This window comes from Anomalospiza imberbis, unplaced genomic scaffold (genome assembly GCF_031753505.1).
Source record: "Anomalospiza imberbis isolate Cuckoo-Finch-1a 21T00152 unplaced genomic scaffold, ASM3175350v1 scaffold_199, whole genome shotgun sequence".
NCBI classification, from domain to species: Eukaryota; Metazoa; Chordata; class Aves; order Passeriformes; family Viduidae; genus Anomalospiza; species Anomalospiza imberbis.
The window spans coordinates 94,180-105,606 of NW_027099832.1; the positions used below are offsets into that span (position 1 = coordinate 94,180).

Genomic DNA, 11,427 nt, shown 5'->3' on the forward strand with positions numbered 1-11,427 from the left:
AAACAAAACAAGTGGAGAGAGGACAGGAACTTTGAGGCTGTTGGCTCAAGAAAGACAGGGCCAAGTCCGCTCTTTGAAAGCACACGTCAAACTAGGTATGCCAGCAAAGATTAATGCAGCCCCAATGCAATCTCCTCCCAAGACACTGTCGATCAGTCCAGAAACAGGAATTAACAGCTCCATCCTCTGTCAGCTCCATCCTCTGCCAGCGGTTGAACCGCTGCCTTGCAGGATGTGGATGACCTTTCATGGCAGAACAGCAGAACCACTCACCTGTCTAGAAAGGTCACAAGATTGGCGTTCTTATTGCCACGCATGACCTGGATTTCATTCAGGCACAGTTCACTGCTGCTCTCTTCCAGGAGACTAGTTTTCTTTATGGCCACCTACAACGACATGGAAAACCGTGAACCAAAGTCTGTGGCGCAGGACCACAAGGGGAAGACGGAGACAGTGATTATGGGAGGATGGAGCTGGGCTGGGCCAAACCGCCTTGTGGCTGGACATCAGACCGCTTGCTTGGGCACCTCCCAGGACAAAGAGCCAGATACCCTTTGCCTTGTAAACCTGGGAGAAACATGGTCTAAGCTCTCCACCGCAAAGCTCTAACAACACAGGCTGTGCCCACAGTCTTCCCCCAGGGCCTTACTTTATCATCCCCATTTTCATTCACACACCCCTTGCAAGCAGGAAGCCATTTTGTGCCGGTAAGAATGGAGCAAAACTGCTGGGAAACCTTTGGCACTTCTAGGGGGCTTGATCATTACTCCAGCAACCACTGGCATTCTCCATTGCACAAGAACAAAGCAAACCCTTGCAGACATGACAGATAAAATGCCGTCCTAAAACAGCACTGCAGAAGCTGTGGCGCTGCTTGACGCTTACCTCTTCTCCTGTGGCAGTCTCCACTGCCATGCACACCGTGCCAAAACCCCTAGAAACAAAAGAGCAGCAGAGAAAGAAGAAGTCCTTTAGTCCCTGCAAGTGCAGGACACCGCGGTCCAACCGCGGAAAAAAAGTCCCGGGGCAAACAGTAAATGGAACACGACAGATTCTCGTCTGGGTCTTTTCTCCCTTTTCTCTTTCTGTATCTGTGCATGTGTGGGATTTTTCCAGGCACATGCCGATTCGGCCTTCTCACACCTCTCCTTGGAGTCTATCTGCCAAATTCAAGCACCACCACTGAGGCCTTCTGAGAAGTCTGAAGCCATGTAAGAGCCATTGGAGGAAAGCCTCCAGACACAGATCCTTTCTCCAGCTTCCAAGGAAAATAGTGTCCAGCCACAGCCTGCAGCCACAGCTGGAGCAGGCAAAGGCTTCCACTGTTGCGCACACAAATGGAGAAGTACTCAAAATAGAGGATCCTTAGACGGCTGTGTTCTGGGTCCAGAGCCATTGGCAGCTGCTTCTCTTTGGTGCACCAGACACAGGAAGGGCTCTACTTTTCTGGCCACTTCAGCTATAAATGCTGACCAGTACTTAGAGATCATCAGGCATCATCTTAACACAGTGTCTGAACAGCTTTGGAGCTTGCCTGCTGTCACTCTGGGGAGGTGTGACACCAGCAAAATGCACCGCCCCCCGCTGTGAAGAAGGAGCTGTGGCTGCACTCACCCTTTGCCAATCGTTTCCAGTTCTGTGTACTTAGCCTCAGGATCTCCCTCGCTCACCAGCATCTCTGTAAAAATCCCAAGGAAAGATGTTCACTTCAGAAGAGGTCCCACCCTGCAGCAGATCAGAAAGGCAGCCCCACTGTCTGGGACACTCTGCCCTTTCAACTCAGTCAGCTGGGAAACACCACCACCACCACAACCACCACCACCACCACCACCACCACCACCACCTCAAAAACAACAGCAGCAAGACAAGCAGCCCTGCAGCACAGATGGCCTGCCCAAAACTAGAAGTCTACACTAAAATCTAAGCACATCGAGAAACAGTCAGAGGAGACAGGGATCAGAAAACTGCAACCAGGAGAAGTGATTGTTGTCTACAAACATTAAGGGCAGCAGGAAAAACAAAACCTTTCTGTTCTTGGCCATGAACACTCTGTGACATTCAACAAAAGCTTTCATCCTTGCAAACATCCAAGGCATCTTGGGTTCTGGAATCAATTCTTATCAACAGCTGCCCTTTCCAGAACAGGAAGAATATTGCAAAGTGCTTCCAGCAGAGCCGAGATCTCCAGCTTTAAGCAGGACTTTGCCTAAACAATGCCCCTCTGCCTTTCAAGAGCAGCAGCTTATGTTATACCCTACTGTGATGGGCCTCAGGAATGAGGTCCCTCAGCCTTTAGGCCAGGCTAAGTTCTGAAGATGACCTTGGCTGTGCCCCACAGGAGCTGGGCCCCACAGGAGCTCCTTGAGGCCTACTCATTCGCTAGGTCACAGCCTCCTGCTCAGCCAGAAACAACCTCTGTTTTCTTTTTGGCATAGAGGGAAGCTCAGGCAAAGCCAAACCAGGCCCAGCTGCCCTCAGAGGCAGGAGCAACACCCCAGGGACCCCTCACCACCTCAAAGCACAACAGCAGGTCCTGTGTGGAGGCCACAGGACCTGGCACTCAGCTGAGGAGGAACAGGAGGTGGGACAGCTCTTGCTGACACGCGCACACACAAGGCACTGCTCCGGCGGACAAGGATCACAAAGCACATACTCAGCATGGCCAGGCACTTGTCCTCTGTCCTCTCTCCCAGCTGCTCTCTGCTGCCAGAGGAACCAGTCGTGCTCCAGCTGCTGCCAGAGGAACTAGTCGTGCTCCAGGTGCACGAGCTGCTCAGGCTTGAGTTTCCAGCTTGGGGACTGGAGGCTTCTTCAGGGCCTTCAGCTGCAGCTCGTGCAGGTACCAGGACACAGGAGGTGGAGCTCTGGGACAAGAAATTCATTTGGGTCACAAACATGCCTGCACGTCGGAGGTGCCCCTCCGATCCCATTTCAAATGCAAGCTCCTAGGAAGACGCTGCTGGCCACACCCAGGGCTCTTCACCTCTCAGCTTTCGCAGCCCACTTCTCCAGCTCAAGGCGCAAAATCCAAAGGCTGCTTTTACATGATGGACAAAATGACACCAAAGACACTGCTAGCCAAAACAGGCACTTACTGACGTGGGCTGCTCAGGCCGCAGGCTGACAGCAGGGGCAGGTTCATTGGCAGCGGATTCCTCCTCTTCAGCCTCTTCCTCGGGTGCAGAGGCAGCCAGAGCAGGTGCTGACGCTGCCCCTGTGCTCTGTGGGCAGACAGCAGCATGAGGGTCAGGAAAGAACCTGTCATTCAGAACCTTCGGTATATTCAGCTACAGGCCCCGCTGCAACTCAGCTGTTCCTTTAGCTACTGACTGACTTTAGCTGTTCTGTGGGGAGGGCCTGGTCCCTCCTGGGGACAGTGTCTCCTCATATCCTGCAAGGCTGTGAACTGCATCTTTGCACTGCTCTCTTCACTGGGGACAAGGAGCCTGCACAGCCACTGGGCACAAAGGGCTTCACTTGTACCCCAGGAGCATCCCAAGACATCCTAATGCTACCTCTTGTCTCTGGCTAAGACAAATTCACAGCCCCTGTCAGAACAGTAGGAAAGCGATGCCTAAGCGTCCAAGTTCCACACCCCTTTTCCAGGCCTCACAGGCTGGGGGAAGTGCTCTGGAAGAGCTGGAAGGATTCCAGCCCTCAGCATCTTCAGCCAGGCACGGGAGGTGCTGTCTGACCAGAAACTTGCAGCTATGCTTTGCTCCAGCCACAGGACTACCCAGAGGTGCCACTTACTGACGCTGGATGCTCAGGCCCTGCAGTGGCAGCAGGTGCACTTTGGTGGGAATCTTCCTCCCCTTCGGCCTCTTCTTCAGGAAGACGTGCAGCCAGAGGAGGCTCAGAGGTTGGTTTTGGGCTCTGCAGACAGACAGCAGTGTGAGGGACTGGTAACCTTCTTTATATTCAGCTCTAGAGCCAGATGCACTAAGGAGAAATCATCTGCACAGAAATGGCATTCTAAGTTGTTCAAACTCAAGTAGAATGGGCCAATTCGATGGGACTGCACTCTCTTCTACAGGAGAAATTCCATCATGGCTTAAAGCACCAAGCAACCCCACTTTCAGCTGCTTAAAAGCTCTGAAAAGGAACTGGAGGAAACAGCCCGGGATCCAACTCCTCCTGCAGCTGCTACTGCTGCTGCTGCTGCGGCTGCTTCTGCGAAGAGCCTGCACTGTACTTCCATTCATCCAAGCAGGCTGGCGCTGGACTGCAACAGGCCCAGCTCACAGCTTGCTCCACAATTGTCAAAAGCTACCAACGCCAAAGGCTCCTTTCCCACTCACCCAAGGACCGGATTCTCTCCAGGCACGGGTGACGTGACCTGCAACACACAAGGGAAAAAGAACCAGATGCTGTAAGAAAACTGCCTGTGCTGGGCAAGCCTACCAGAAAGTCACCAACCCAAAGACAGATCATTCTGTTTTCACTACGTCACTCCAGCAGCAAGCCTTGTGTCACACAGCAAGCAAGACAACAGCACAAACCACTGCCTCGTCTCTACCTTCTGTCCTCTTTGGCCACTCAACCCATAGAAACTTGAGACTGAGAAAGTCCGAGTGGTTCTGTACTAGGCGTTACAGCTTCTGCCCCACCCCATCCAGCAGGAGCTACAGCTCCTCTCTTTCCTGTACTTCAGTTTTCTGAAGAGATTGCATGCAGCAATTGCCATGGGCTTACTGAAAGCCTTTCCCCAAAATAGCTTTGCCCAAGTCCCCCTTAACCATGGTGGCAGTTCTGTGGTGACACAGCACAGGAACAGCTCCTGGGTTCAGCAGCACACAAGAACTCCTCTGAAATGTCTATCTCAGAGGCCTTTTCCAAGCTGAGTCTGTGGTTTCATCACAGAACAAATGGCTCTTCTAGCACGCAGGAAGTGTCAAGTTCCACAGGCACGTCCTGGGATGAGGGAATGCAGACAAGAAGACTTGAACTGAGGGACTTTCCCTCAGTCCTGGAGAGCAGCGCACAGCTTTCACAAGGACTCCTGTCAAGCTCTCCCAGTCTTCCTATCTTGGAAGTTGTCTTGCTTGAGCCAGCAAACTGGGGAGATTGCAGACTCCATTGCCACAGGCTATGCCACGGGAGGAGCGGAACCCCTGCAGGCTACATTACAAATGCTGCCCCACGCCCCACTGGCTAGAGACACCCCCTTCTTAGCTGCAGCTGTTGACAGCAGCTTTACCCAACTAAAGGCCTCTTGGTGGCATTTTGGTTTCCATATGCCGCACTGAACAAAACAGTCCACTTACGTGCCAGGTGGGTGAAAAAGTACCCAGAATAAGCCAAGGAGAAAGCCGTGCAAACTGCAGCACACACCCTCTCCATGGCTTGAGCAGTGCTGCTCAAGTCTGCACCAGACAACGCCTGTGGGGAAGAAACAAAAATACTCAAGAGTCCTGCTGGCAGAGACCTCGGCGATCAGCAGGTTCCGCCTGCAGCGAGCGTGCCACAGAGCTGCTCTGCGCACTGAGCCCTTCCGGGCCTCGGCACAGCAACTTTGCCTTGACAACGCTGGGATGCGGCCGCTGACATCACAATAGCAGCCACCCTAGGCTGGTTTGTGAATTCATGCATAGAACCAGGCCTTCTCTACAGCTCAGGCCAAAAAAAGCCTGCAAAGCTCTCCTCTGCTACAAAGCAACACAAAAAGCCCTCCTAGTCCAGAACCTGCTGCTCAAGGCATCTAAGAGTAACTCCAAGAACACACTAAGCCCCTGTAGCCCACACCGAGAAGCTGAGCACTGAGAAGGGACCAGGAGGTGAGGAACCACGCTAGTGGTCTTTGGCCACCAATGCTTCTGGCCAATAATGTTCCACCTGGACCTTCCTCAGCTCTTGAAAGCAGCAAACAAGGAGAAGCACTGCTTTAATTGCATTTAGAGCTTTCTCCTAGCTACAGAGACGAGGTCATGGATCTTTCAGCACTATTTCTTCCAAACATTGTACATCATAGCCATAGTAGGATTTCAGCAGGGAAATGCCATGACCGGAAATGCAAGGGGGATCCTTCTGTCTGGCTCCCTCTAGCACAGAGGCCTTGGCACCAAAGCACCACCACCGTTTCCCCCCCCAGCCCCAGCCCCCCCAGTTTTGTCCTTCCACAGTATTTCTTAGGACACGGGGCTGAGATGGGTGGCACAGAAGTGACAGCTCTGACACATGGCTGAAACCATCAGGGCCAGGGTGGCATCTGGGACTGTATTTCCGCTCCAGCAGAACAAGGCAACCCAGAGTGGTGACACTGATACCAAGTGAGTTCAGCCAAGCCAAAAGGGAGCCCAGCCAAGCCAAACGGAGCCCAGCAGGGTGGGAGGAAGAGGCAGTGAAGCAGCAGAGCTGATTCCCATGCACACGCCCAGCATGGCGGACTGATGGTAGCGGCAGTACCAAACAGAGCTCTGCAGGGAGAGACACCCGTCACCATCGCCGCTGCCACCATCACTGCTGCAGAGAGGGAGCAGGAAACTGCCACTGCAGGTCCACAGCTGCTCCAGGCAGCACCAGCAGCCCCCATCTACCATCAGAATCATTCTGTAAGCCCTCGCCATCTTGTCTTTGTTCCAGGCGCCCCATGTGACACTTCACCTTTGTCGCTTAAGCCATTACCTCTTTTGCACAATTTTCTTCTTCTTGTTGTATACTGCTTTTTTTTTTTTTTTTTTTCCTTACTACATTGTAACTCTAACATTTTTTGCCTCTCATAGATTGGTTTTTCCGTTGTTCCCCTCCATTGTCGTGGAGAAGGGGAGAGAGGAGAGGCGTTACAAGGACTATCTCAGGATGAGGACACAGAAAGGAGGGAAGGTCTTAGAAAGAACAAACAAGCCTCATGCTGCCTCTTTTGGATAAAGAGAATAAAAGTGCAGGTTTCTTAATATCCAGCCACAAATCTTTGGAGTCTTGACAGCCAAGAAGCACAGGAACCCGGAAACCTTGTGGTGAGAGGCTAGAGATTGCTGGCTCAAAACCTTTCAGGTGCTTGTATGCGGGGAAAGGGGCAGACCAAGCCTTGCTCTGGTGAGGTGTTGCCCTACTCTGCCCACCCCACACTGCCAGGCCTGTATCCCAGCCCAGCAGTGGCCGCTGATCCCTGGCACAGCAGAGGCAACGCTCCACACCTGTGTCTGGAACCCCTAACTCAGCTCCTAAATGGCCGGGTGAGTGGGAGCCCCATGTTGGGGAAGGCCCCAGGAAAGCCAAAGGGTATTTAACTCCCGAGACATGGCAACCACATGTCTTGGCCCTACCTCCTCTTGGAATTCTATCAGCTGAACACCACTGGAACCAGGATTGGTAGCTATGTTGGTTCTTTTCTAGGTATTTTCTCTCCTTCTCTCTTCCCCTTTATTCTTCCAATTCCATCCTCTCAGATTTTTGAGTAACTTAAAATCTAACAGGCTTGGAGTTTGTGAAGTTGAATGGGCTAAGTTAATGCTTGATGGAATGTTTCATGTGGATTGAATCCCGCTCTAAATTTTTTGCCAAAGTTCTCTGATTTTCAGAAGTTGCCAGTGAAGATTATTTTTGTCGTTCCGACCTCTTGAGAACGTCTTGTCAGTATTTCTCCTGCTTTTCTACGTCCGAGTACGTGAACAAGTTTAAGTCCTTTTAAAGTGTCCCATAGAGCAACGTTTTTGGGGCCTTACATTTTAACTGGCACAATGAGCAGGCTGTTCTTGAGGTGACATGGCCATTTTATACAGCAGTAACTGCTCATGACATAATAAAGGAGAAATAAATTTGCAGTCAAAGCTGCTATTTTCTGGCAGAAAAGTAATAGAATCCCACGCAGAAGCTGATCTCAACTGCTCTCCACTGGCAGACCTGCTAAAAGCTTATATATAAAGCTTGTCCAGCCCTAAAGAGAGATGGAGACTGAGAAAAGCCAGCACCATCCGCAGTTACTTGTGGAGAAAACATGAATTTTGGTAGAAGAAAAATTTAAAATCCCAGGAAAGGACCATGCCTGGTATCCATATGCATGGAGATTTGACTCAGAGAGCTGTAAGTTGCCAACAGCTAGAAAAGGAGCTGAATCAGTTGCAAATTGCCTTAGAGCCTTAGCCAGCCTCAGGCCGCCGGAGCAGGAAGTGAATGCAGGGATGAAGCCAGCCCCCAAAACCTGAGAAGCCAGTTAAACGCGCTGGTCCAAAGCCAAAGAGCTTTAGACTTGCAACTGAACACGGCTGGGGAAGGCCTGGAACCAGCGTTTTCTAGACTCGAGGAACAGCCAGGCCTCCCTGACTGCAAGGTTACCCCCGCAGCCCTTGCGAGGGGTTTAATGCCTCCGAGTCAAACGCTGCCCTTCAGCCTAAACTCCGCCCGCCCCTAAAACATACAGAGGGGGGTGCCCCGAAGATGATGTCACCTTCCTCCGCTCTCTGGAGGCGAGGTTCGACTCAGCAAAGCCAATCTTCTTCCCTCCTTCTCATCCCAAGCCCTGCCCGCTGATAAAGAAGCAATTTGCTTATCAGGAGGCAGTGTAGGGTAGTGGTACCTCCCTCTGCAACAGAAGTGGTTGAATTACACGGGAAAATTAGCAATGATCCCAAAGAAAGAGAAATGGAGAATGTTTTGAGAATTTTGCTAATGGGGGCGGGGGGCGGGGGGGAATGAAATAAATCCTTTTGGGAAAGAAGCACATGGTGAAAAGCCCTGGTCTTTTGCCTGGGGAACAATCTGTTGCGTGAAGAGTTTGGACCCCTTGGAGCGGGGGAGAAGCCCCAAGCAATGCATGAGAAACAGCTGATGTCCCGTTTCCCTTCTTCTGGGTTATTGTAATTTAGTTCAAAATTTAAGGATCAAGATTAAGAAAACAAAATCTCGGGACCACCTCCAAAATTGGGTTGCGAGAGGGTGGTGAATTCAGCCATCCTAAGAGGCTTTCTGGAAATAAAATGGGGACTAAATGGAGAGTCCGTTTCCTTGTATTCTTAAAGAAGCTTTGCAGACTGCTCCTGCAGCGTCTCCTTCTGGCAGCAGTGGGTATTGAGCCTTGTCTGCCACCAGAGGCTGGAGGCCGAAATGCTGCCACTAGAGACTCTGTAGGAGAATCCTTAGGAGAAAATGCTTTTCTCCTCATGCAAGTTGGTTGTTTTGGTCTCACTAATAACCCTGAATGTTCAAGTATATCCTCACCAGGCAGGAGACTGGGTGTATGTCCAGACCTGGAATACAGAGCCGCTGAACCAGAAGCGAAAGGACTTTTGATGCCAGGGCTGTGAGATTTACAGCTCGAGACTCCCAAATTATGTGCTTAACGTTAGCTCTGGAGGCACGGAATTGTACTGGACAGTACAGTAAATGGAACTCCGCTGCAGATAAAGCTGCAATGGAACATTTCTGAAGTGAAAAGCATTCCATGGTTTATCTTTCTGCCCATTTCCAGAGCAATGTCCCTAGTATGGCAGCATGGCTGTTTGCTCCTGAATTAGTTAACCATGCTAGCAGGAGCTTGTACCTAGTGTCTATAATAGCAAGTATGGCTTTGAGTGCCAGAGGGGTAAGAGAACAAGAAAGAAAAGAGAGCCATGTCCTTTTCCCTGAGGACCACTCTAACATCACACACCTAGAACAAATACTACCTGACCCGTGGAAAAGAAATTTTGGCTTATGGACTGCAGTCTAAATTTGCAAAATAGAATGGAACAGAACGTGTAGATCCGACCAAAAGCCCATGTCACCTAAAACTGAAAAGGTCTCAAAAGGATGGTTGGCTACTCTAACTTTGGTTTGCCTACATGGTGCTAAGAATCCTCATCAGTATTGTTACGGCAGTGGATAATTTAAATAAGATAACTTTTGCCAAATAAGGCTTATTGGCGATTGTTGCTTTCTTGATGTCTTCTCAGTTTCTTTTTACAGGCTTTTTTTGTTGGTTTAATGAAAGGATCAACAAAACTTTCTGTGGCAGAGAAGACAAAAGAATACCAAGGGGATAGTTCCTCGGTCTGAAGCAGGTTCAAATGGGACTGAGTTTTCTCCTCCTAGAGGTGTTTCACGGAAAGATGAAGTGGTGACAGGACTGAAGAATTGCTCTTCTTCACTGCATTGAGTGTTTACATGTTTTTATCTTGCTACCTTTTAAGACATTTACGTGCATAGGTTTTAGATACGTTTGTTGCAAGCAATATTTTAAAAGTTTTGTATCTTCCCTTTGGTTGCCACAGTGGGGAGAGACAATTCCTCCCTACATTTATCTTAGGCAAATTTTTAGACCTCTTCCTGTCTCCTGAGAGCAAAGCACAAAATTACTCCACCAAGGCAAGTAGGTGTAATAATGGTAGGTGGTGTGTAGAGCATGATTGTGCACAAGAAAGGCATGTGGAACTGTGGGTGGCCCCTGGAAGGAAGGAAGGGGGCTTCCTGGAAGTAGGAGGAAAAGGGGCTGACAGAGGAGCAGAGGTGGCAGCTGGAAAACTCTCTCCAGCTGTAGACCAAGAAGGCATAAGTGGTAAAGCTGACGGAAGACAAGAAGAAAGAAAGAGTTTGGGTTTGAGAACCACTGAAGCGTTAGGTAAAGTCAGGAAGGTATTTGGGCGGAAGCCTTGACTGAAATGAGATGCTGGGGAGGTTGGAGCCTTTTGAGTTTTGTTATATCTTTGACCCCCAGCCCTGAGACAATCCAGACTATTAGGACAATGAAGTCATTTCAGATGGCTTTATTGAGAAAGGTTGCTCTGCTGTCATTTTCTGAAAGGCACTGAAATGATCCCTCTCTGGGTGCCGGTTCCCTTCTCTGCCCCACACGACCCAGCTAGCAGTGGGGCGGCCAGAGAAGAATCAGCAACAACACCCCGGGCATCCGTGGGGCGCGAGGGGAAACTCTCTGGTCTCGGCAGCATAACTGTGGTGTGCTCCATGGCAGAGCAACAGAGAAGAGACGGGTACAACTGAAGTGCCAAAACTGAAGATATTTCATAAATAAAAGGGCACAAACAAGGGTGCAAAACAAAACATAAAGAGGCTGCTTCGGAAGATGCCAAAGTGAGGTCAACACAGGTAGACAGATATAGATATAGATATAGATATAGATATAGATGATAGAGATAGAGATAGAGATAGAGATAGAGATAGAGAGATAGAGATATAGATTACATAGATATAGATAGCTATAGCGATAGCTATAGCTATAGATTCAGCTATAAGTAGAGATAGAGATAGAGATAGAGATAGAGATAGAGATAGAGATATACATACATCTATATAGTCTTTCATGGCAAGTTCCAGAAGCCTTCTGGCCAATCACCGGCTGTTGATCTGCATGGCCACTCCCAGTCAGTCCCAGAGTCCTTTACTCTTCATGATATGCTCACCATAAGTTCTCTGGGTGTCATCCGTTGTGGCTTCTCTTCTCCCGAGTCTTCGTGTTGGTCGTTGATTGTCTGATGTGTGGCCACTGCATGGCCC

The 11,427-nt window shown here is 50.0% G+C and overlaps 1 long non-coding RNA gene across 1 annotated transcript; it reads right to left on the bottom strand.

Moving 5' to 3' along the window:
• Nucleotides 1–870: 870 nt before the first annotated feature.
• LOC137466399 (uncharacterized) lies at nucleotides 871–2,734 on the bottom strand. Its single transcript, XR_010995152.1, has 3 exons — nucleotides 2,654–2,734; nucleotides 1,615–1,678; nucleotides 871–934 (listed from the first exon to the last, which is right to left on the bottom strand). It is a non-coding gene; the product is annotated as an uncharacterized lncRNA (long non-coding RNA).
• Between the last annotated feature and the right edge of the window lie 8,693 nt (nucleotides 2,735–11,427).